Consider the following 26,964-nt stretch of genomic DNA (forward strand, 5'->3'; position numbering starts at 1 on the left):
CTGTAATACTGAGAAAGAGGTTCTTGAAATTGCTTTGACCCATTCTCCATCTAAAATAACCCTGGTCTACCCAATATTAACTAACATTGTGTTATATAATTTAAATATCTTTTAAATGTGTTTGTGCTTATAGGTTTTCTAATGCAATTCTAAAATAAATTCTGAGTGTCTACAATGTGAAATGCTATGTCCTACAGAAGTGATCTTGAACTCTGGCTACATGTTAAAATAACATAGGAAGTTTGATAAAATACCAATGGGCAAACCTACCCCAAAGTAATTGAATCAAAATCTCTGGGACTGAGACTCAAGGTACCCAAATGATTTTCATGTTCGGCCAGATGAAGCACCATTGTTCTAGATTAATGGTTCTTCTCAAAGTGTGGTCCATGGAACTCTGGAGGTCCCAAAGACACTTTCAGGGCTTCTACTAGGTCAAAAGTCAAAACTTTCCCCAAATTCGTATATAATTACTGAATAGAAGTTTAGCATGCAATATATACATTTTGTAAAATTGTACTGAATTGAATTAATCATGATTTTATTTTCCTCCAACTGCATACAGTGCTTCGAACCAGGATACTCTTTGGCAGAGAGTAAAAGAACTGACAATAAAGCAGCAAATGTTCTTATACTTTCAATTTTACTCAAAGGTTTGAAATAAGAAAACAAGTCATTATTTCCAAGTTCATCATCTCTGCTTATAGAAGCAATTTTTGTGGAAAAGTTTCAACAGCACCACCTTAAAGAAAGAAAGAAAAAAAAGCTTTCTAACACTTAGTAATAAAGTGTTAGAAACAAACCAAAAGCAGGAGGACTGGAAATGGAAGGTGAGGTGATTATGCCTTTTGCCCTTCCGGGAGTGTCCTTGGTTGGTGTTCTTGCCAGAAGCAATATCCAGCTATTTACATTAAGCAAGTCAGCTGCTTAAGGTGAAATAGACAGGCTTGAGGAAGACCTCTCTATACAGTTTATTTAAAAAGATGAAGACAAAAACATAAGAGAGGAAATGATCCAAAAAAGTAAACTGGGGAATATGTTTCTTAAGAGTCAGAGGGAATCAAAAGCCGTACCAGATAATACTGAGTAGATAAACATGGCTAGGGGAGAAAGAACAGTGATATACTTACTGGAACTCAAATTAAGTGCATGCCACTTCTTACAGAGCAATGCACCAGAAGTCAGAGAAATACAAATTGAAATAACCACAAGAAATTATTCTTTGCCTATTTGACTGAAAAAACATAATAAAATTGGATTATATGTATTTTTATGAAGACGTATAAGGAAGCATATTTCTTCAATTGTTCTTTGAATGTAAAATGGCAGTTTGGGGAGGATAATATCCATTAAATTTAACATGTGCAGTCGTTGACCAAGTAATTCCACTTACAGAAATCTATCTTTGAGAAATAATCAAACAAAAGCACAAAGATATATTCATAAGAATGTTCTTTGCAACATTGTTTGTGACTAAGAGATTAAGCCTTGAAAGTCTTTTACGTGCCATCAATATGGACATGGTTGAATATAGCTTGGTACTTTGTAAGTTGTAATTAAGAATAATGAGATGAAACAACAGAGTATATATTGGGACCCCAGTTGTAGAAAATTACCTCTCTCTCTCTCTCTCTCTCTCTCTCTCTCTATATATATATATATATATATATATATATATGTGTGTGTGTGTGTGTGTGTGTGTGTGTGTGTGTGTGTGTGTGTGTATGGATTTAAATACACAAAATAAATTTTTAGTAATTTCCTACATCGGTGCATGTCATGCGGGAAAAAGAGACTGAATATAGATATATTGATATATGGATATATAGATGTATTTATAGGTATATAAATACAACCATATGAGTAAAAGTGGACCTTTTGAAGAGAAAGTATTATTCTTCTTCTTCTGATAGGGGTCAGAAAAGGGAAAATTCCCATACAAGAGATTTGGGAACCTTCCAAAGGGATTATGAAATCTTCTATAGAAAATTTAAGTACTTGTAGCCTTGTAAGAAAGTGAGATAGTTGAATGCTTTTGTTGCTTTTTTTCTCTGAACATTGGGATTTGGAAAAATAAAGTAATATGTGAGAAGTGAGTAATTAGAGATATATAGATGGTATAGGTATAGGTATAGATATAGGTATAAGCATAGATTAGATATAGACATAGACATTTAGATTTAGATATAGATATAGATATAAAAATCAAAGAATGAGATTTGGATTTCTAAACTATGGGCATGGTGAGTTAGGAATGTATTCATGTCACACAATTGGTAAGGTATTGACTCACAAACTATCTAACTTCTTCAAGAGGAATTTATATCGTATAGGATGAGTGGGGGGGGGGGGAATGTCCAGATAAAATTTGACAGTTTATTCAAAAGAGTGTTTTTCCTATACTCTATAAAAGATTTTTTAAATTATTGATATACCCCCCACATTTTGTAGTTAACATCTAAAAACTTTATTATATGTATAAATGATTGCAAAGGATATAATTTCTTGTGTATTTTAAGAATGGCATTTTAAAATAGAATTGTTCCATCATGTTTCATATGAGTCAAATGAATCTCAATAACATAATAATTTGAAGAATACATGGACAAGCTCTTCTTTGCCAGTTAGAAATCTTATATCATTCCTTTTTCTCTCTGAACTTACATTTTCATTCCTCAATCCCCAAAAGAATTTGATCTTAATGCAATATATTGCTATGCTTAAAAGTCTTTCATTGATCAACCTGTTATATTCTCTTCAATAAAATATGTGTATAAATTATTTTTTTAATTTTCAAAAATGTTATAGGACCATTAAGTATGACAACTTTTCTTCTGGATTGAATTATCATTAAAAAACTGTTAGTACATAATCAATGAAAACATAAATATATTAAATATTGTTAGAATTAGTAAACATAAAAGTAAAATTTTATTGATAATTCATCTCATTGAAATTAAGGTACTCTTTATTTTTTAATTAGTTTATGTATCCATGGATGATTATTTTTTTTATAATGAGGGGGGTCAGTGGAAATTAACAGCCGAAGGAAGAGATATATTAGATCATCATTAGGAGCTGGACTTACAAATGGTGTTGCTGAATGCATCATTTACGATAGAATCCACAATGCATTTCTCTTAAATTACCCAACTCTAATACCATATCCTTTGAAAAAGCTCATTTATCCCCAGGGTTGTGTGCGTCCCTGTTTGAAAATCACTGTTATAGAATATATCAGGAAGACATAAAATGATGGCAAAGATTCAATAAGTCACATGAGAAAGTTATTAAGAAAGGTATCAGTAACATCATAGTCTCAGATATCTATATACTAATATGCAAACAATGGACAATAAATAAATCTAACAACATAAGGTGATATACAGAGCCTCATATTGAACACCACAGCTTAGTAAATGATATGAGATGATGGAAAACTAATGTATTCCAAATAAACAGAAATATTTGAAGGGTAGGACTATATGCCATGTATACTGTATACACCTGACTGTGGTAGCGTACTGAGAAGCAGTTAGAAAATTATCCTAAAAATCATGAATTGAAATGATACTATTATTAAAATAACCACAGATGACAAGGCCAGTTAGAAGAAGTTGATGATGTTTTTTGGCAGAGATTTTAAATCTTGAAGAAGCCCCAGTAAATAGCATTTCTCTTTCCCACCATTGCTTCTAGTAGTAACCCCTAAATTAGGAAAATGAAGCCCATTGTTCACAGCCGATGATGGTTTTATGCAGGCGTACATTACTTAGAGAAAGAATGAGCAAAGGGAAACTTAAGCTCTAGGTGGGCAGACTCACTCCTAGGTGAAACAAGGGAAAGCTGACACAAACATTCCCAGTTTCTCCTTTCAAGTCCAAAACCTCCCAGGGACAAAGTGAGTAAATGGAGCAGAAAGAGGCTGATAGTTTAACTACTTTAGCTCCCTATAGGGAAGGAAAGATCGGCAGGAAATAAATATTCCCCATTAATGTAGATTATAAAACCGGCACAGAGGCAGAAGATATTAATTACAAAATTAACTACCTGGTCATTTTGCTAGAAGCCTTACTTCCCTCTTAAGGAAATTGTCAGTGAGGTACTCATTTGCACCTGCGAATAATTTCAGAGAGAAAATGGAATATAGGAGAAACTACTCTGAAGCTATTACTTCTTTCTCTTTTTTAAATTTAAATTTTATTTGAGTATGAAATAAAAGCATATCAAAATTCAGAATATAACAAGGGGTAAACTGTAAAAAGGAAATCTGGATGATCTTTAAAGAGAGAATAAGAAATGATTGATTCATAGATATGGAGTACCTTCCATGCATCAGCCCCTGTCCTGGAGGCTGCAGATTCAGCAGGAAATACAATAGACAAAATCCCTGCCCTGGTGGAGCTTATATTTGGAAGGAGGGTAGAAAATAAACAATGTATGATGGTAATAAATATTATGGTGAAAAATAAAAGATAAGGGAGGCAGGATGTGCTGGAGGCACACGGTAAAATTTTAGACTTTTGGGTAGAGACTCAAAGGAAGTAAGAGCGCAAGCCGTGGGGACATCTGGAAGAAAAGCATACAGGTAGATGCATCGTTAAGTGCGAAGACCCTGCAGAGTTCACTGGACAAGTCTGAGATCAGCATAAAGGCCTCATGACCCGAGTGAAGTGAATGAGGGAGTGGGTAGGACGTGATCAGATCAAAGAGGTACCAGGTCCAGATTTTCATTTTCACTCTGAGTGGAAAGGTACACCGCTGAAGGACCATGGATGTAGAAGTGAAATAATATTACTCCTTAAGAAGATCATTCTGGTTTCTGTTTAAAATAGAGACAGTTGCAATAATACAGGTAATAGATGATGGTAGCATGAATTCAAGTGGACGTACAGAACACAGTGCAATATGTTTGGATTATAGATAGTGTCTGCATGCAGTACCGATAGATATAGGAGGTAGGAAAAAGAAGGAACCAAGGATAAATCCAAAGTTTGACCGGTGCAACTTGAAGTACTGAGTTGTCATTTACTAAGATGAGAAAGACTACAGAAAAACATATTTGAAGAGAAATATAGGAAGTTGAGTTTGGACATAGTAAATTTGAGATGCCTACTCAGTTTCTAGATGAAGCTGTCGAATCAGCAGTTGGATACATAAGCCTGGGATCTAGTGCTGTTCAATAGAAATATAATGTGAGTCATGTATATAATTTTAAATTTCCTAGAAGCCATATTTTAAAAAGTTAAAATAAACAAATGAAATTTAATATTTATTAAAACAGTATCTTAAAATATTATCCTTCCAACATGTAAAAAATTTTAAAATTTATTATGATATTTTATTTCATTATTTTTAACTAAATTTTCAAAATTTGGTATGCCTTGCACTTTATAGCACATCTCACTTTGGAATAGCCACATTTTAAGTGTTTACATGTAACTGTTGGCTATCTTGTTGGACAGGATAGCTTTAAAAAAATAGATGATCTCAGAGGGAACTCTCTGAAAGGTTCAGATCAAAACAAAACAAACAAAAGAACTTCGTACAGAATATAGAAAGAAGAATACTGTACTTTAAGATACTTTTGACAGCAAGTAAAAACCTCAAACCCCCAAACCTCAAACAAGCTTAAATGAAGGTATGTCATCAGAGGAAGTCCTGAAGTACAGCAGATGCAATCATGTCATCAAAGACCCAGGTTCTTTTCATGTGTTTACACTGTCATCTGTGTGTTGCCTTTATCCCATGGCTGGTACCAAAATGGCAGCAGTAGTCTGATATATGACATCTTGATATCACAGTATTCAGAAGTAAAATAAAGAAAGCATCTCTTCTTGTGTGTCTCTCTTAATTAGTGAGAAAACATTGCTATGAGACCATACCACAGTAGGATTCATTTTACATCTCATTGGCCAGAATTGAGTTAAAAGCTATTCCTTAACCAATCACTGTCAAGAAGTAGATATGGGCAGTTCCAGTTCTAGATAAGATGAAGTAGGCACCCTCCAGCCTGTCTTTCCCATTGGATACAGTCGTAAAATCAGGACACAATGGATGAAACAGATATTTGAGGACTCTTAAAAGTGAAAAGCAGCAGATATATTTGGGAAGAAGACGGGGATTCAAAGCATCCCTGAATCAATAGTGAATTTATCTCTTTTCTCTAGTATCCCACAGCTTGGTTTCCAGGCAGGCCAAAAACCAGATGTACACACTGGCGTAGACACAAAGATCTCAGGAAGAAGCTCTCTAGTTCAAGACTGAGGAGAGGCGGGCAGTGGTAGCCATGGCAGCAGGAGCCCACAGGCACCAAGAACTCCAAGGAAATTCTGACCAGGGGATCTGTGGTTCCAAAAAGGTTACAAAACCCTCTACTTTTTTTCATCTGTCTGTTCTCCTGATAACAATAGATGACTACAGAGAGAACTTTCTGCAAAGTTGGTACAAGCTTCAGTTTGGACCTGAACTTGGGTACAGTTGCAGGAACTCTATTGCAGAGCAGGGTAAATAAAGTCCTGGCTTTCCAGCCAGAGGGCCATAAAAGGGAGTCACAAAGAACCTTAAAGTACTGAGGAGATAGTGGAGAGAAAGGAGCTTGAGAAAGCAGTACCATAAAGCTATTTATGAATTCCTGGGCTTACGCTGGAGCTGCACATGCATGGATCTGATCCTAAACAGTTTACGAGTTCAGACAATTAAGTTCACGAACTCATCCTAGAAAAAGTGCTACATACCTCATTCTGAATATCACTATGGTCACCTTCGAAGTACTCCCCTAGGGAAGCTATGCACTGATGCCAGCATGTAGTCCACCCTTCAAAGCAATTTTGGAACCTTTTCTGGAATGGCCATCAGAGCTATTGTCATATTATCCTTGATGTCCTGAATGTCATTAAAATGTCTTCTTTTCAATGTTTCCTTTATCTTCAGGTAAAGAAAGAAGTCATTGGGGGCCAGATCAGGTGAGTAAGGAGGGTGTTCCAATACAGATATTTGTTTACTGGCTAAAAACTCCCTCACAGACAGTGCCCTGTGAGCTGGTGCATTGTCATGATGCAAGAGCCATGAATTGTTGGCAAAAAGTTCAGGTCATCTAACTTTTTCACACAACCTTTTCAGCACTTCCAAATAGTAAACTTGGTTAACTGTTTGTCCAATTGGTACAAATTCATAATGAATAATCCCTCTGATATCAAAAAGCTAGCAACAGTGTTGCAACAAGTTCACAAACTTAATTTTCAGACCTCATATCAAAGACTTTGATGACTGAACAGAGAGATAAAATCCTGGCCAATTCCCGGACTGGCCACCAGATGTGGGACAAATTTGCATAGCTCAGCAAAGATTTTGAAACAAAACTGTCACTGAAATCACAATTCATAGAAGGCTGACAATAACTAGGGGCTTGAACCCAATAAGGTCAAGTGCCTGTTAAACAAAAATATCAACATTTATAAGATTTAAACAAGGCCCAGTTCTCATAACTTAATATTCAAAATACTTTATTGCTACAATCCAAAATTACCCAACATATTAAGAACCAGGAGAACCTCAACCCGTGTAAGAAAAAATAATCAACAAATGCCAATGCTGAAATGACACAAATTTTGAAATTATCTGACAAAAATTTTAAGGTAGCTACTACTACCAAAATGTTCAGCAAGTAAGGGTGAATACTGTTCAAATGAATGGAAAAATAAGAAGTTTCAGCAAACAAATAGAAGATGTAAAGAAGATTAAATGGAAACTTTAGGGTTAAAAAATATAATAACCAAAATTTAAAACTCACGAGATGTTCTCAATAGCTGATTTTAAATGACAGAGACAAGATTCAGTGAACTTAAAAACAGATTAATAGATATCATCCAATCTGAGCAACAGAGAGAAAAAAGATTGAAAACTTAACAAGGCCTTAAAGATATGTGAGACAATAGCAAAAGATCTAACATCCGTGTCATCAGAATCCCAGAAGGAGAAGAGAAACAGTACAGTGCAGAAAATAATATTTGAAAAAATAGTTATGAAAACTTCCTAAATTTGGTAAAAGGTCTACATTTACAAATTTAAGAAGCTTGATGAATCTCAAACAGGATAAATCTTTGGCATATTTGCAGAATGTTCATACACAGCACACTAGTGGAAACTGCAGGAAAAAAAATTAAAAGTATCGAGAGAAAAATGACACATTATTTGTAGAAGAACAATAGTTACAATGACTGTGGATTTCTCATCAAAAACCACAGAGAAAAGGAGGAAATGTAACAACATTTTAAAAGCACTGGAAGAAAGGATCTGTCAACCAAGAATTCGATATCTAATGAAAATATCCTTCAAGAATAAAGGTGAAATAAAAACATTCTCAGGTGAAATAGAATTAAAAGAATTTATTGCCAGTAGACTTGCTAATAAAAGTTATCTGGACAAAAAGGAAATGAAACTAGAGCAAACTCAAAACATCATTAATAAAGAAAGAGCATCAGAAATAGTAAATATATTGATAAATATATACTATTTGCCTCTTGAGATCTTTACAATTTGATTGAGAGTTAAAAGCAAATATTATGACATTGTTTATAGGTTTTCAATAATGAGGTATACATAACAATTACATCACAAATAGATAGGATAAACCCACCCATATTGTGGTAAGATTTATACATGCTGCTTTAAGAAGTATTGATTTTTAAATAAACTATGAAAAGTGAAGTATGTATATCATAATGCCTAGACCATCCATTTAAAAAGTAAATCTAAACAAAGATATATGAGGTCTGCCAATTAAGTTTGCCAAATTGCCACCATGTGCTTATATTGACAGCACTGTACAAACAGCTCGGTAAGGTTCTATAACCTTGGTATGTCAGTGTCTCACAGCTGTGTTCATGTTGAAATGTGACAGTGTCTTGCTGAGTGGCTTTCATTATTGTTGTTGTATGTTTCTCTATGCCATCGCGATAATTTCTGAGCTTCAATTACAGCAACGAACATTAAGTTTCTTATTAAACTTGGAAATAATGGAAGTGAAATCAGGGACATGTTAGTCCAAGTTTATGGGGGTAATGCCATGAAGAAAACAGCAATGTACAAATGGCTTATCCATTTTTCTGAGGGGAGAGAACACATCACTGATGAAGAAAGGTCAGGGTGGCCAGTAACGAGCAGAACTGATGAAAATATTGCAAGAATTCATCAAACTGTACATCAAAACCATCAGCTGACTGTGAGAAGCATAGCAGACCAAATAAACATCAATAGAGAAGCAGTTAGGAAAATCTTAACTAAAAACCTTGTCGTGAGAAAGGTATGTGCCAAAATGGTCCCAAAGGAGTTCACTAATGAACAAAAGCAAAGGAGAGTCGAAGTTTGCCAAGAACTTTTGGAGAGGCAAGATGATATTTTGGGCTGTGTTACCATCAGTGATGAAACATGGGTGTATCAATAAGACCCTGAAACAAAGGGTCAAAGTGCACAATACAAGTCAGCCAATTCTCCACGACCAAAATTTTCCATTAGTTCAAATCAAGAGTCAAAACGATGTTGATACCCTTTTTTAATACCAGAGGGATTATTTATTATAAATTTGTACCAATTGGACAAACAGTTAACCAACTTTACTATTTGGAAGTACTGAAAAAGCTGCATGAAAAAGTTAGACAAAAAACAACAATTCATGGTTCTTGCATCACGACAATGCACTAGCTCACACAGCACTGTCTGTGAGGGGGTTTTTAACCAGTAAACAAATAACTGTATTTGAACACCCTCCCTATTCACCTGATCTGGCCCCCAATAACTTCTTTCTTTACCTGAAGATTAAGGAAATAGTGAAAGGAAGACATTTTGGTGATATTCAGGACATCAAGGGTAATACGATGACAGCTCTGATGGCCATTCCAGAAAGAGTTCCCAAATTGCTTTGAAAGGTGGACTAGGTGTTGGCACCGGTGCATATCTTTCCAAGGGGAGTACTTCAAAGATGACCATAGTTATATTCAGCAATGAGATGTGTAGCACTTTTTTTAGTTGAATTCATGAACTTAATTGTAACACCACATATGTAAGCTCCATGAAGGCAGACATCTTGCCTGTTTTATTGTGTCCTCAGCACCTAGAACTGGTAGTATAATGCAGTTCTCAATAAATGTTTACTGATAAATGAATGCCGAGAAACTTGTTTTCTTACTCGATATCAAAATGAAATAAAATAAAAGTTCATCTTTGGAGACCTTAAGGAAAAATAAATACATTCTATATAAATTCCTTGAAACCACATAACACAATATGCCTTATTATTGAATTAAAATTTATTATGCTAGTCTTAAAAGATGTTGGAGTTTTAAATATTTTTCTGATTCAAATAAACATACATAATTATATTGAAAATATCTGTATATATTGAATATATGCCAGGATTCTTTTATTCCTTCAGTTGAAAGTGATAGAACCTTAACCTGAACTTCTGGAAGTAAGAAAAAAAAGAAAAGAAAAAAAAAGAGGGCGGATATTTATTGAAAAGAAACTGTTGAATCTCACAGAAATGAAGTACCAAACCTTAGCACAGAAGCTTCTGGGATTTTTAGAGCCTAGACACAAGAGTTCAAACACAAACAAGAGTCTTTCTTCTCTCTCTCTGTTCTTACTTCATTTTGGCCTTACTCCCTCTTATTGCAAACTGACTGTGGAAGCACTTTCGCTCCCAGCTCCAGGTTGTAAATGGAAAAAAAAAAAAAAAAAAATCCTATCGACCCCAGCTTGAATCACATCCACTATGGAAAGAGAAGTTAAAATACTAGGACAGCTCCCGCACACCTCAGAGCAAGCACTATGGTCAGAAATGCAAGTTCCTGTCACAAAATGACAACTCTTCACATATCAAAGTCCACTTCAATACTTTTGTAGTTTTAAAATATTGCACAATGCTATAACCTGTTCCAAAGATTAATAAACACCAATTTGTTGTTCACTCCTAAATGGGGGAGATATTTTTCTATACATTGAGCCTCTGATTCAGCACTTTGGTAAGCTCTTTGCCGTTTTACCATCCAGGAGCCAATTTACTTTGTTTTAATGTGACACATTACCAGAATATTGTATATCCCATAGCCATAGACACTCTCTCTTTTGTCACTAAGTAGTGATATACATTTTCAAGTTACCTATGGTGAATGTTAGAATACGACAGCTGTATTTGTTTTGTATTATGTAAAGTGAAGGATAATATCTCATAAGCTGATTTATTTCCTTCTTTTCTATCCACAATGATCTTACTGTGATATTTCAGCTTAAAAAATATGAATATTGAGGCACCAGGTGCTTTAACACCAGAGAATGCTTCTTTTCCATGAACCAACAATTGTACTTAAAAGAGGAGAGAGACAGAAAATAAAGGAATATTTCTCAGGACCACCTAAACCAAATAAACAAACAGCAACCCTAAATAACCAGTTAAGTTTTGACAAGATTGCAAGATTTCTTTTGTTAGGGTACAAGATATAGAAATTCCTAGGAAAATCACAAAATCAATTAAAGCATAATTCTTTTATTTTTTAATTTTATTTTATTAAATTTATTGGGGTGACAATTGTTAGTAAAATTACATAGATTTCAGGTGTACAATTCTGTATTACATCATCTGCATAATTCTTATCATTAGAGTTGTCCTTGGGACTATCATGTTATCTACACAAAAATGCCTCATTCACATTCCTAATTAAATTTGCTGTATAACGTGGGCCAAGCAAAAGCTATAAGCTGAATTAAAATGTGGATGATATGTAGTAAACAATTTTTCTCTTTGTTCTGTTTTATCGGTTTTTCACTTTAAAGGAATCTAACAGATCTTAATCTCTTTTTAGAAAGTCATGCATGCAGGGACTGAAGCAGTGATTTATATGCTATGACATAATGTTTTTGACACAAAAAGTACTTGTCAAAAATCAAGATACAAAAACAACTGTTCTAAGTGTTTTAAGGGGAGCAAGGAAAACCTGGCTTTCGTCAGTGAATAACACATCTGACATAAATAATGATTGAAAACTGACAGCTACAACAGGTGACTTAGATGCTTCAAATCCCTAAAAACGAAAAGGTAAGAAACATCAATTTTGTATTTTGCTGTAATATAATTGAACTTCTACTCATTGCAATAAGTGTTATAATTGTATTAGTAATTGGTGAGTCATATCATGAATAACATCTTTAACTGAATGCTTGTTTTCATAGTATTTTCACAGCTCTGCCTCAAAATTGAGTTTGATTTAGCACTACAGAAGAATAGATTTAATCTTTCATCTTCCACCTGTCTTTTATGAGTAATTTTATTTAAAAAAAAATACACACAACGAAAAAGAAAAGAAAAACCATGAGGTTAAGTAATGATGTAGAGTTTTAACTGGTCATGGTCCTCAAAAACAGTGCAGATTAACTGGGAAGATGTGATTTTTTTTTTTGAAACCCAGCAGAAATGCAGTACACTTTCATAAAACCAAAGAGAAATATCTGTTCTAAAAAATGGCTCCAGGGAAATCATGCCATCACAAAATATTTTCCTCAAAAGACTCATACTCTGCTTTGGGACTTCAAACCTTCCCATTTTGTACACACTGACTGCTTCATTCTGGTGCAAACCCTGGGCTTTCTCATGCCAAGACCGTTTTTACAGAACAAGATAAAGGTAGGTATCAGTAGAGATGGCTTCCTTCTTTCACATGACCACCTGCCCTCCCAGCCCCTCAAAAAGCCAACACTTTGCCACTTCCATTATCATAAAGCTACGATTGGATACTAAGGTTTTATCTTTACTTTAGAAAGAGATTAAATATATCCAAGCCTTCTTGGTTTGGGCTATACAGTGGTACCATGAAGCACAAGCTCAAATACCAATGCCTTGTTTTCACTCACTTGAATGTCTTTGCTTTTTCAAGAGTACTTTGCCATCCAGGACAAAGATTGACTAGACGCTCTCACCAAATCCATTTATCCTTCTTTCTGATTTCATGATTCTGTTTATTTTCCAGCCTTTCTCAGAGGTGGAAGTGGCCATGTGACTGCGTTCTAGCCAATAGAATGAATGCAACTTCCAGATTTGGCCCATAACAAGGTTTCATGCCCAATTCACCTTCCTTCTTCTGCATCTGCAGGCTGAGTGGAGAGGTCTTTGAGAACACAGAGAAAAGTAGAGGCAGCATACTTTGTTTGGTTCTAGGTGAGTCCATAAATGAACACTGCCCAAAGGACATGTGCATGAAAAATAAACTATTATTATGTTAAACAATTAAGATTTGGGGAATTTGGAGATGTACCTAATTTAGTAGCTAGAATAACCTTAACTAATACACACCCCCACTCCTAAATCTGGTTGAGGAGGAGAGAGTGATCATTTGGATTGCTGTTCAGGAAACATTCACTACCCTCTCCCTTCCACTGTGGGAAGAATCTACTTCTGCATTACTGATGTTGTCCATCGGCCCCGCCTGCTTTGACCAATGTCACATTAGCAGATGTGATATGAGTAGAGGCCTTAAATATGCTTGGGTAGTTTGGGCTTGGCTGTGGCGCTCTGCTGAACTGCCTGAGAAGAGCATGCCCCGTAGCTCCTCTTCAGCCTAAACCGATCAAAAAATACGTATATAGCAGACCTAAACCCAACCCACAGCCTGGAACAGAGGCCATCCGATCCACATTTGGAATCAAAGCCATCCCGCTGAGCCCTTCCTAAGTCAGTCAAACCATATTTGACCAGAAGACATGTGAGCAAGCAAAGTATATGCTTGTTGTAAGCCACTGAGTTTGGGAAGGAGGGTGGGTATTCAAGTAATAGCTGATGGCACAGACAGGCAGCTTTAGGGTAGAGTGGGTATGAGCACAGACCATAAGGTCAAACTCTCTATGTCAAATGTGTATAAGTTATTAGCTATGTTTCCTTGTGCAAGTTATTTAAACTATGCCTCAGTTTTCTCGTTTATAAAATGGGGTCATAGTACCTATCTTACACAGTTAATACATATACTGTGCTTAGAACAGTGCCTGGTACATAGTACCGCTGCAACAGTGTGTATGAGATAAATAAAATAAACCTTGTAAACCCACAAATGTGTCAGTAAATACTGTATCAAGAACATGACTCACTATGTTTCCTGCTGTCAGAGGATGCTTGAATTCTCCAGAAATTCTTCTTTGTAATCAGGAGTCCGTGTTTCGCAATGTTAAGAGTTCCATCTGTTGAGGCTTCCTTCTCATGAGTCAAACAACCTGATTTGAATTCTTGTTCCACCATCTAAGACCTTGAGCGCTCTGTCAGACACTGGGTCTCATCAGGAAAGTGGGGACGATAATAGTACTTAGCTCTGTGGAGTTATCAGTATTATAGTAGATGCCCTACAGAAAGTATTAGTACAGTAAGTATTGCATTATAAACACTAAATAAATGTTAGTTATTCTTAATTTGGGCAAACAATTTTAGATACTACCAGGTCACTTTTAGCTTGTTAAGAAGTGGATTGTAACTTCTAATGTATTGTTTACCTAAATTCACCCAAAGATACCTTCTCTGATCTATTTAAGGCAAAGTAGATTTTTCAAAAGAGAACCAAAAACCAACAACAAAAAAACTGTAGCATTTCTCTCCTCTACTACCACAAATCTCTTTAGCTTTTATTTTCATTTTGTTCTGCTATAGCAGTATAATACAAATCATGAAAATCATAATAATGATTCCTGTTATTATGTCTGGGTTAGCTTCTCTTTATTTTTATGTAAATAATGTTGTTTCTACCTTCTATTTACTAACAATATTTCTGGTATTAGTCAAAAAGAACCCTTGGATCACACTCAATTCAATAGCAATTTAATTTAAAAGGTAAGAGATGTGGATTGTGTGTAATACTAAGCCACATTGTGTGTATCTTTTACATGAAAATAACCTTAATTTCCCTGCTTGACTGAGAAAAGAAATAAAAAGAATGATTGCTATAAATCAGAAAAAATTCATAACTTGCTGAAGGTGTAACAGCTGTTGATTTAAGGTTTGCATCTTTGATAACATGATGCTGGTGGGAAGATAACATCTTTCTGACAAAGCTGTGAACATAAAAATTACAAGGCTTTTCTCAACATTTAAATATCTCCTCTGTATCACTTACAGTAAAAAAATTATTTTATTCACTTATACTAAAATGTGTTTGAAGTATACTGTATCTCATCAGAAAACTTTACAATAAATTTCAGTGTTCCATAGGTATACAGCAGACTTGTCACATCACAAACATAAATTATCCTCACTTTAGAGAACTGGTCTACTATTATTATGTACAAGTAGTTCCTACAACTGGTAATGCAAACACAGACCTGCGCATACACTCAGGATATTATTCATTTCTTTTATTATCAGCTGGAAGTAGGTGATTGAAAAATTAGGTGACAAACAAAGCAAGTACTGCACTGACTGGGAAAAAATATCTGCAAAATGGAATCTTGAAAATGTGTGAAGAGAATAAAATGCCAAGCAGTTAGAAACAATAGTGGTGTTTTAATTTATCTCAAGGCTGCTGCATTATTGCACATTCTTGCACTATTGACTCACAAACTATGAAATTTTATGGTGAGGTTTTGTGTTTCTTATATATCAGTGAAATGCCCAGAGAACCTCAAGGAAGTACCGAGAAGGACACTATCAATAACCTTGTTTCTTCAACAAAACTCAATGTGCTTCCTTTCTTATATGAATTGCAGTTACATTAGAAAGTCAGGTTGCTTCTTATTATTAAATATTTTTTCTTCAAATATTTCTGTCTTTTACCTAAGACTATCTTGCAAGGTCACTGTAACCCACATGTACCCTCTAGCCACCTGCAGTCCCTTTTAAAAAAAAAATATTCAGATAAAATTGTTTAATTGCCCATGCTGCATGCTTGGGAAAATTCAAACTCCTCATTGCCCCCTTGAGAATTGGGGTGGAGGTGCCTACAGTTCTTCTGGAGACCTCTTATTCTTCAATTGTACTCTGAATTCCCACTCTTGCCCACCTTCCAGTGGTTTCTCCTCCTGGAGATACCCTGCTCTCTGCACCATTTTGTCCCAAATTGGACATTACTCCGGGTTCCTGGTCCAAAGCACGATGACCCAAGGCTGTGTGTACAACAGAGAGTTATAGGAGGTTTGAGGAGAACAGAAAACAGCTTTAAATTGAATGTTGAACATCACTGCTCATTCATTTATTCATTCACTCAACAAATATTTATCAAGTACCTACCCTGTGCGGGCACTGTTCAAGATCATGAAGATACAGCAGTGAGCAAAACATCACAAAAAAATAAAAAATAAAAACCTGCTTTTATATAGAGCTTGCATTCTAATGATGGGAGAGAGATGACCAACAAAACAAACAAAATATATGTTAGGGAGTTGTGTTACCATGAAAAATAAAGCAGGTAAGGTAGAGGGACTGTTGGGAGGGGTGTCATTTTAAGAAAGGTGATGAAGGAAAGATTTAATGTAACAGTGTTATTTAGGTAACGATGTGAAGGAAACGAGGGAGAAAGCCACAGAGGTATGTTTGTAAAGAGTGGTTTAGGTAGAGGGAATAGCAAAAGCAAAGGTTCTGAGGTGGGAGTTTCCCTAGAATGTTGGAGTTACAGCAAAGAGAATACTGGGGAGAAGTTCTTAATTTCACATTACCTAGACTCTTCTCTCCATTCCAGAGTCCTGTATTAACTATATTCTTTATTCTCTGTATTCTTGAAGCTCTGGCATCGAGGGCCTCACTACTCTCTGGGAAATGTACCTTTCACATGCACATTAACCAATCAGAGCTCAAACTCAGAACTGTCTCCTCTATCTGACTTTTCTACTTCAAGAGGCAATATTCCTGTGCTCTACTCACCCCAGAGCCAGCTACTAGGCAAGTAGGGACCATGCCTACAGGCCAGGGCCGGCCAAAACTATTTAAACTATCCAATCCAAAGTCTGCTCGACTGCTTATCCTGCCTCATCCATATACTCCATGGAGAACCACAATAAAGACTTTTGCCCATGCTTTCCTCTTGCTTCGTCCGCCTCCTGACTGACCCTGATGCTTGCTCATCTGGCCTTACATAGCATGACATTCCCTCCCTCTTGGGAACTGTAAAAACCATTTTTCCAATGGCAATCACCTCCTGATCTGTTGGCCTTGCCATACCTGAATAAAACCAAAATCCTGGCTACATTTCAAAATAAAATCCTATCAGGCAGCCAGTCGACAATTCGCAAATTCTTTTTATCCTTCAGTAGAGGAATAGTGGTACTTTTCTTTCCGGTAAGGGCTCCCATTACTGGAGGTCTACTTATTAGTTACTGTGCATAACTAATAAGCACAAAAATTAGCTGTCCTACACAAAATGAAAGTCTTTCCACAGCACAGAAACTCTACTCCACTTCTGATTATAGAATCATAATCTTGCCCATCACTCCAGAGCCTCATTCCAATTGTCCACATCATTTAACTCTTTAATATAAGTAGTGTCTCCTAAGCCAGATTTACCACCTGAATCATGAATAGTGTGTTCACTAAGGAAGTATCAAAATCCAAGCTAGACATACCCTGTCCAGGAGATCTTGTGGCCCAAGAAAACTTCTGGTTTTTCCAGAGGTAACCATCTACAGACCATAACACTTGTTTCCCTGGAGACCCTATGTTCCTCATTAACGGGACCCTAAGAAAACCACCTGTCTGGTTTAATTAGACAAAGGCGTCCAGGTCAAGGATGGCTTCATGGGCCACCCTTACCTCTAGTTGGGAACTTAATGAGTTGGGTTTCCCAAACTATTGTACGAAAGAAACTCTCCTCAAACTTGATGTTTCTCCAAAAGGTGGGCTTCCTTGGGCAAGTAAGTTTTGTAAATACTGCATAATGTATCCTACCTCGATGAACTTGGAGATTGACTATGCACATTAGAAACTAATAACTGTGTGAAAAAAAAGTAAATAAATGCTAAAGCCAGTAAAAACCTGATCTCAAATATCGTGGGCCTCTCAATGGCTAATGAAATATGAAATGTTTTGTTTGTGTCTTAATGTTTCTCTTTTTAATTTTCGTGCTTGTTTTTGATTGTCAAACAGACATACAGTTTTATGTAGTTTTCATTTTTTTCTCAAAAGACAGTGATAACTCTTAGTCAGTTAAAATTCTGCCTGATATGTAAACTAATCCTACGGGGAAAATAAGAGTTCTGACTTCCAAGAGTTGATAAATGTCCAAATTCCAAAAATGACAATATCATTTCTATTACCCATTTTCTTTTCATATTTTTAGGTTAATTCTTGGTTCTAAAATAATCCTAGTGTGTTATTTTTCAATTATATTTCTATAGAATGATGAAAACAGAATCATAATTCACAGTAACAGTATGTTTGCCTTAAAAAGAGTTTTGTGCTACTGGAGAGGAACAACTATGTATCTGTTTAACACATTACCATATTTTCTGGTTTAGAAGCTTTGGCAATTTATAAAGCAGAGCCAACTTTTATAAGCATATGGTGGCGGTTGAGGGGGAATTTTACAGCAAAAAGGGTAGAGGGAAAACACATGTCCCTGCCCTGACAAGGTCAGTAAGTCTTTCTGCTGGCGTGCCTTGAAATCTTTTACAACCAGGCACTCTGGGAAAAGTTTAGGGCTCTGAGTGGAGAGCTCTGGAATTTGTTAGAATATCACCATACTATAGCACCATAGGATTTCATGATTTAGTGGCAGCTACTAAAAATTACGGCTAGTTACCCTGAATGAGATGAATTTTGGGTGCGTTGCTAACCAATTTACTTCTATATACAGCTTTTATTTGACAGTGTGAATCTCCATATTCTGATTTGGATTTGATGTGATTGATAAATTGCAAAACATGTTTTGCAAAACACAGATTATCAGTTATATCAGGATCATGTCTGGTGCCAAGACACTCATGTAAGAAAAAAAATTAAAGCAACTGTTACAACAGCTGTTTTCTTTATCATAATAGGGATAATAGCCTGATAAGAATGCATGGAAGTACTGTACTAAAACGATAGGGTTAATGGTAATGAGAACACAAAGATCATTATTAATGACCAAAGATTAAATGGGATCCAAGGCAATATTTATTAAAACTTCTAGAGGAAACATAATTTTATTATTGGCATTTTTAAACTCTTTAGGACCTCAGGCCCTTTTTCTCATTGACACAACAGTTTTTATTACACAAGTTTTGATAAGTAAAGGTTTCCTAGGAATGAAATTATCAGGTGGTGACAGACCAAAGAATCTCTTGCTAGCACATCTACAGACTGACAATACTTGTGTCATTTCTTATATTGCAAAAATATCTATGTTTTCCAGATCCTTCAAAATGAATATTGAATTATAATATTAGAGAAGTCCATTAGTTCCTGTAACACCATATTAACATCTCACCTCTCTACTCTTTTACTACTTCTCACTGTGTTTAAGGACCAAATGTGCCTCCAGTGCCCATTCAGGAGTTTTCCACATCCTTCTTCCATTCATATATTGCTGCTATATCTCATCTCCCATTTTTTTTACTTATAAAAAAATAAGTAAAATATTATTTCTGGCTATGTGACAGTGTAAATAGCTAAGCTAATTTTAATTAACATGTTAAGTAGGCTTTCATAAGGCATAAAGCAAATGAAGTAGTAAAGTCCAGGTATAGGACATCTACTGAATTCCCTTCACTCACTTTTAGATTTGATCAAAAGAATGCAATTGAATATGTCTGTCCTGATCTGTTCTGTATAAGCCCATGCTGTTTATCACCCAGGCTTTCACTACTCTCTTAATGCAGATATAATACTTCTTTTCTTAATATCTGTTCTGTTATGTTACTGAGAATTTAAGATAATAATGGCCAGGAGGGCTCTTTTTTTTCTTTGTTTCCGAAGTATTTTTAACTTGGTTATTGTTTGCATTGTTTTTCAAATGCTTCGGTTGTCCCAATCCCAAGAAATATTTCCCAATGGAAACATAAACGCAGTGGGTAATTTTCCTAGAGAATAAGGATGCTTTATTTAAACCAAATGTGCTTAATTGCTATGGTCCATGTGTTCATTTTAGTCTATTGAGTTCAAATAGCTTATTGATGTTATCACTAATCTTAGGTACCATTCTCATCTTTTCAGCTAACTATTCCTTGAGAGAATCATAAGAAAAATCTGTGGTTTCTGACTCATGTGCCAATTCAATCAGAAATTATGTTTATCCTTCATCCATTTTAGAGTACTTTTGAATAGTTTATACCAACTCCATGATATATTCAATTATGCCAGCCTCAGCATATTTAAATGATGATTCTACATCTCACTTGGGTATATTCTTTATAATGGTAAGTCAAATAATTACTAGTTGTTCTCTGGAAATTCACAAATCAGCAATGAGTTTTATTTAGTCTATTTTACATGATAAGTTACTAATTATAACTTGAATTTCTACTAATTAGAAGTAATTTCTATTTTATTAACATAACATTTATTAATATAACTGTCAGTTCAAATACACCACAGTTAAAATTAATTGGCCCTATTTTAAAGAGTTTCCACAAAATAAAAAGACTGTCTCCACATCATTGTTTGTATAGGAGTTTAAAGGGAATATGGATATGAACAGCAAGGAATAACACTAATGCCTTTACAAACTCTCAGGAGTGAACAAGGTAAGGTGAATGTGCTAATATCATCTGTTGCCCCTCATACTCAAAGTGCCTAGGGTATGTTAGGCACTTTCAAAGCAAATCTAACTCTGGACCCCCACTTGCCATGGTCAGCACTGTCAGTCATTTTAAATGGCTCCCTTTCCTCTCTTAGGAGAAAGACCCCCAAGCTTACAGAACCTTGAGGAAATAAATGAGGAGAGATATTGGTCACAGTTGAGATGCTCGCTATGCCCATCCACATGCAAAGGTGGACTGTTCTGCAGGTAGCAGCCGTGTCATCACCACCCATCTCAGCTTTGGTCCCCTATATGACAACCCTTAGTGCACTCTTCTTGACACCCATGCAGATATCACCTGGAAGTTATGATACCTCCTACACTCTACTTTCTGGTAATACCCTGCTCCCCACCTCCCAAAACAGCAGTCAGCCTCTGGTCCCTTCTCTAAGGAACTCTCCTGCCCCTGAAAGGTCAAGTCTTAATTTCTCCAGCCCCTGAAAAAACAACCAAACAAAGAAAAACAGCCTTTCTTTCTCTGGTTCTTTTTTTCATGGCACATCATGAAGTACTGGGCAATCAGACAGCGACGTGCCAAACCTCAAGACCACAAAAGAAACTATTCATTTTCCTGGTTTCTCTTGGAATACAATAACAGACATCCCACCTCCCAAGGAGAAATGACATTTTTCTTATAAAGAGAAAAAAGAAACAATACAGTTAAATTTTCATATATTAATACATTAAATGCTTAATAACTTGCCTTTTGCACAAGGAAACCAGCACATCTGCTTTTTTCCAAACTGGAATGAAAAGCTTTTGAATGAATCTCAGTGCTTTTGTTTAAAGCTGATTGATTCTTCATCCTATTACCCATTCCTATTTCCCGGCTTTCTTCTATCTTTCCACTGGCTTTTCCCTAACTCCTAAGACAGTTGAAGATAAATTAGTGCTATGCAGAAAGCAGTTGGCATCCGGCTTGTAATAAACAATAGATTATTATATGTAAGAGTAATAAACATTATTTAAGCAATTCACTTGGTTAAAGGATGTGATGCTTACAGGACTAAGGTTGCACATTTATTCCTTACCTGAGCCAATTAACTTCACAGAGAGAAAATTCTTTCTACAAGAAGACTGCAGCTCTAACTAGTCAGTAGAGTAATTCAGTATGCTCACTAGAAAAGCTGTCAGAGAACATTTTCTGACAGTTGGTCAACTGCATCATTTTAGTACACTATTATATTATCATTCCCTAGGAGGAGGTGTATTTCTCTGCAGAACTTCTTGTGGATTCAGGACTTACAGCTGCTGCAAGGATAGAAAAGTTGACTGACGTTCAGTGCAAGTGATTAATATAAAAGTAAACCTAAATTACTCATGCCTTGTATTAATAAACAATAGAATATACATTAGAATTGAAAAAAATGCTAAGTGAGCACACATGGATTTTTAAAAGAGGAGGAAGGAAGATGATTAAAATGTGACCATTATATATAGTTGCACTAGTGAAGAGGTATGACTAACAATCACATCATTGAGATTATCTGTAACCCACTTTAATATTTTAAGGTGGCTTATAAGATATGTATGCTGCAAAATAATAGTGTGAAGCTGTAGCCTATCCGTCAATTTTGTTGTTACTGAAGTATAGCTGATTGAGTGCTAGCTATGTCTGAGCAGCTCATGATGGCAAATCTAGGGGAACCATCAGGCTGATGAAAATCTACAGAGAAATCCACTCTTCCCTGAGGACACACAACTTTCTACGACATCTTCAAAGTAATCTCTCAGATGATTCTTGACTTTTTCTCTCTGACTTATTTCACTTAGCATGGTAATCTCACTCATTATGTGGAATATAAAACTGAAAGCAACAAACAGACAAGACAAACAAAAACTCCTAGACACAGACAACAGTGTAGTGGTTACCAGAGGGGAAGGGGGAAGGAGAGAGGTAGAAAAGGGTAAAGGGGATCAAATATATGGTGACAGAGGGAGATTTGAGTTTGACATATTATCAAATATACAGATGATGTGTTATAGAATTGCAATACATAGATGATGTGTTATAGAATTATGCACTTGAAACCTATATAATTTTATTAATCAATGTCACCCCACAAATTTAATTTAAAAACAAATAAATAAAATAAAAAGTAATCTCTCCCCACAACCCTCCATTGGAGAACCATATGGCCCTGATGCTCTGATACAAAATTCCAAGCAAAACATAATATTATTTTGTTCACCAAAGCCCGGTTGGTGATATGTAGCAAATCGATACAGAATAGAAGGTGATATTGAAAGATCAGTCTGACCAGCTGGCCTCTCCATAGCACCATGCCTATTATCCCTAGGCTCTACATCCTATGGTGCTTTCTTAGGTGGACATCACCTGCAAAGGTCCCAAGCTTTTAAGTGACTTTCTATCCTCAGCTTCAGGTCCACTAAAGAGGCCTTTCTGATTTGCCACCACTCTTATGAATATATATATAGTTCTAGGGATTTGGTCAGCGGGGAGGGATTATAGCATGGGTTTAGTCTGCAATCTTAAAAGTGGAAGTCTTCAGTTACTTTGTCCTAACAGGGAAAAGACATTTATTTTAAAGATAGATACATGCATGAAGCTGTAATGAGAAAAACAACTGTGTTTTCTGAGTTGCTGCCTGGGCATTTTATAGTGTGATAGCCCTGCTCACACCCAGAGCCTGGATAATTAGATAAGGACTTGAGTTTGGATGCACACCACAAGTTCATGCTTTACTTTTCCCAGGGAACGTTTTAAAATAACCACTTAGTGTTAAGCCTGTGAAAAGTGAGTGACTTCTGCCCCAACCACCTTATATGTAATAGGTGCTTTTTACCCTGCTCTGTATTTCCTGCTTCCTGGTAACCAGGGATGGAAGACTGCTCTTCCCCTGGCTCAACTGTGCCCCCTTGGTTCTGGAATCTGTAAGTAAAAGTATCTTGTGATTCTACTTCCTTTGTGTGGGTGTACTAAACTTCAATCAAAGGAGCCTGTGGGTTTCACTTCCCCAAAGTGGAAGCTCAATCCTGAGAGAGCAACCTGCTGCCCCATGTGGGGAGCTTGTGCCTCCCTGCTGAGCAGGTCATAGCCTGCATATTGTTAATTCAATACACCAACTCCAGCTTCTCAACACAGAAGTGACAAGAGCAAAAGAGGAAAGAAAGCAGAAAACATGATAAAAATCAAGAATGAATTTAGTATATACAGAGTACTCTATGCCACCCTTTGCTGGATACAGTTCAGAAATGTGCCTCTACGCTTTCATTTGCCCCACACAAAGAGGGAAACGTGATTAGGTACATGACTTAAAGTGAGCAGTACTCAAGAGAAGCTGAAGCATCCCAATATTGAGTCAGAAATAAATACATCCCATTGGTCTGCAAAGAAGACCCTGTGTGGTGTGAACACCATCCTCAATACCACATTTGTCAATAATGCAGTGTTGAGTTTCAGGGCAGACAAGTGACTAACTCAACTGAAGCTTAATTCAGAAAAACCAGTTCTTACTAGGATGAACCAAGGAAATGGTCTGGCTTAATTGAAAAAACTATATATATATATATATAATAATATATAATATATATATATATATATGTATATATATATACACACACACACACACACACACACACACACATATATATATGTATATATATATATATATATATATATATACACATATATGTATATATGTGTGTGTGTGTGTGTATATATATATATATATGTTAAGACATGTTTCCCACAGGGAAAAACCAAACCCTAGGGAACATTCTGGAAATTTTGAGAGGTTTTTTCTCTTTTGGTTGTTCTTACCATGTTTGTGGGCCACTTTAGGCATTTGGTGGGAAGGAACCAAGGATGCCAGATATCCTCACTGCATGGAAGAATCCCAGCCAATGAAGATTTGTTTCACTCCTCCATAATCTTTAGCATGTCTGTCAGATATTCAATTACTGAATAAATGCTTGGATAAGTGGTGGCATTTCAAGATGGTAAATATGTTTTTGTGTTATTTTGTCACTGATTCCACCTGTCATAAGCTAGAAAGTATTTTTACATTACACTTATAAATAAGACTAGCTCATTTGCTAATTCTTCTTCCCCCCCCCCCCATTTTGACAGTTTATAATTTGACATGGCATTATCACTACCTTGGTTAAGGTTCTTCCTTTTTTTTCTTCTCATTTACATGTGGCAGGTTATTATTACTTGTCATTCCACTAGTTTTAATTAGGGTCCACCTGCTCCTCTGCCTTTCAACTTTTCTTCCTATATAGAAAATGGCTTCTGGCTTTTTTTATGTTAAATCCAAGTAACTGTAAGGATCTTACTACTTCATTATATTTGCTAGTACTATTACGCCTCAACACTTACATATTAATATGTTTTACATATAATTTTCTTATAAATTGCATTATTTTTCCCTTATTTTATAGTTAGAACATTATATAATTCTTTTTAAATTATGCTCTTTTTAAATTAAAATGTGTTATTTTATGATATTTTATTACCTCTGAATTTCAATTCAAGATTAAAAAAAAAAAGAAAAGAAATACTAAGTATTTGTTATCAAAAAGGGGATTTACATATGATAGAGGTTAAGGCCACTACTAGAGATGGGAAGTGCTTGCAAAGAAAATAGATTAGCATCTCACTCCCTGATTGGATATCCACTTACGTAGCACAGGAGTTGATGTGCAACCTGTGCCTGAGTAAACATAAGGGAATGAATCAGAATGAAATAGAATGAAATGGGAGAGAGGTGTTGGTGGGCTAGCCCGCACCCCTATTTACAGTGGCAAGGATTTAAGGATGCTTGAGTTTTGGGTGAGAGGGGATAACCACAGAAGATAACTAAAGAGGCTGCCTGATAGATAAGGGAGCCCCGGAAGTAGGAGGCTCTAGGGTATACCACTGAAGTCCAAGGTTGATGGGACTTGGAAGAGGTCTTGCAGGAGCCCATCTCCCATGTCAGGCATGATGCGGTGGATGCCGACTCTCATAGGACCCCTAAAGAAAAAACACATACATCCTACAGGGAAGCCAGACTCTGGGTGCTTGTTATACAGAAGCCATCAACTGTAAAGAGTGGATCACAGCAGCCCTATTGAGTAGTGCTATTTAATTTCCCCTTCCTCCACCCTTCTTGCTAGCCCTCCTCATGCCAAAGGATTAACAGTAGCCCACAAAAGAGGGGAAGGCAAAGGATAGGTTCCTCTCTCTTTTCTAGCAAGGCTCACTCCCTGGTCAAGGGCAAATTACAGGATAGGTAGTGAGCTGAATGTGAAATAAAGTTCTTAAACTGAACTGTGTATACCTGAAAGGGACTATAAAACAATGGGATCTATTCAATTATAGGTCAGAAAGAAAAACAGCAATTCCACTGAATATGTTTGAAGCCCATTACTGGAGAAAAATTTAGATATTTTTTATCTATATTCCACTGAGTTCATATGACTGAATACACTGATTAGGAAAGATGGATAGATGACAGATGATAGATGATAGATAGATAGATAGATAGATAGATAGATAGAGAGATAGAGAGATAGAGAGATAGAGAGATAGAGAGATAGAGAGATAGAGAGATAGAGAGATAGATAGATAGATAGATAGATAGATAGATAGATAGATAGATAGATAGACAGACAATAGATAGATAAATTTCTATTAAGCTAACAGGTCTACAATTTAAGATTAGAAATCATCTTTTGTTGAATAACTTGAAGAACCTGTTATCTAGTCCAACTAGACCGTACTGTAATTCTAGATTAACATGGTCAAGGATCAGAGCCCAATATTAAAAGTTGTCCTTGAACAGTAATGGGAAAAGTTGCTCTTCTCTCCCAGCTTTATTTGGTTTGAGCATTTAAGTCAACTGTGATTAAGCCTTTTCATCCAGAATATCTAGGTTTTTACAAAATTCAGAGTTGTTAACTTTCGGTTGCGAAACCAGGAAAAATAAACTTCCTGATGTCCTCTGGATACTGAGTCTCCATGATGTCACCAAATTCAAACTAGACTGTACAATCTAGCTTCATGTTCTGATTTCACAGCTAAACTTGGGTCTTCTCACGTGGATTAATTATAATTGAAAATTTTAAGACATAAAAGGAGATTATATTCTTTATATAAGAATACAAATCACAATTTGATGAGATAATAGATTGTCACTTCTAATTTTCTTCTCAGGTCACTATACTCACTTGGTGAGGAATTTTTGGCAATATAGAAACAGGGCCCTGAGAAGGTTAGCAA

The sequence above is a fragment of the Rhinolophus sinicus genome, linkage group LG02 (assembly GCF_036562045.2).
Source record: "Rhinolophus sinicus isolate RSC01 linkage group LG02, ASM3656204v1, whole genome shotgun sequence".
Classification (NCBI taxonomy): Eukaryota; Metazoa; Chordata; class Mammalia; order Chiroptera; family Rhinolophidae; genus Rhinolophus; species Rhinolophus sinicus.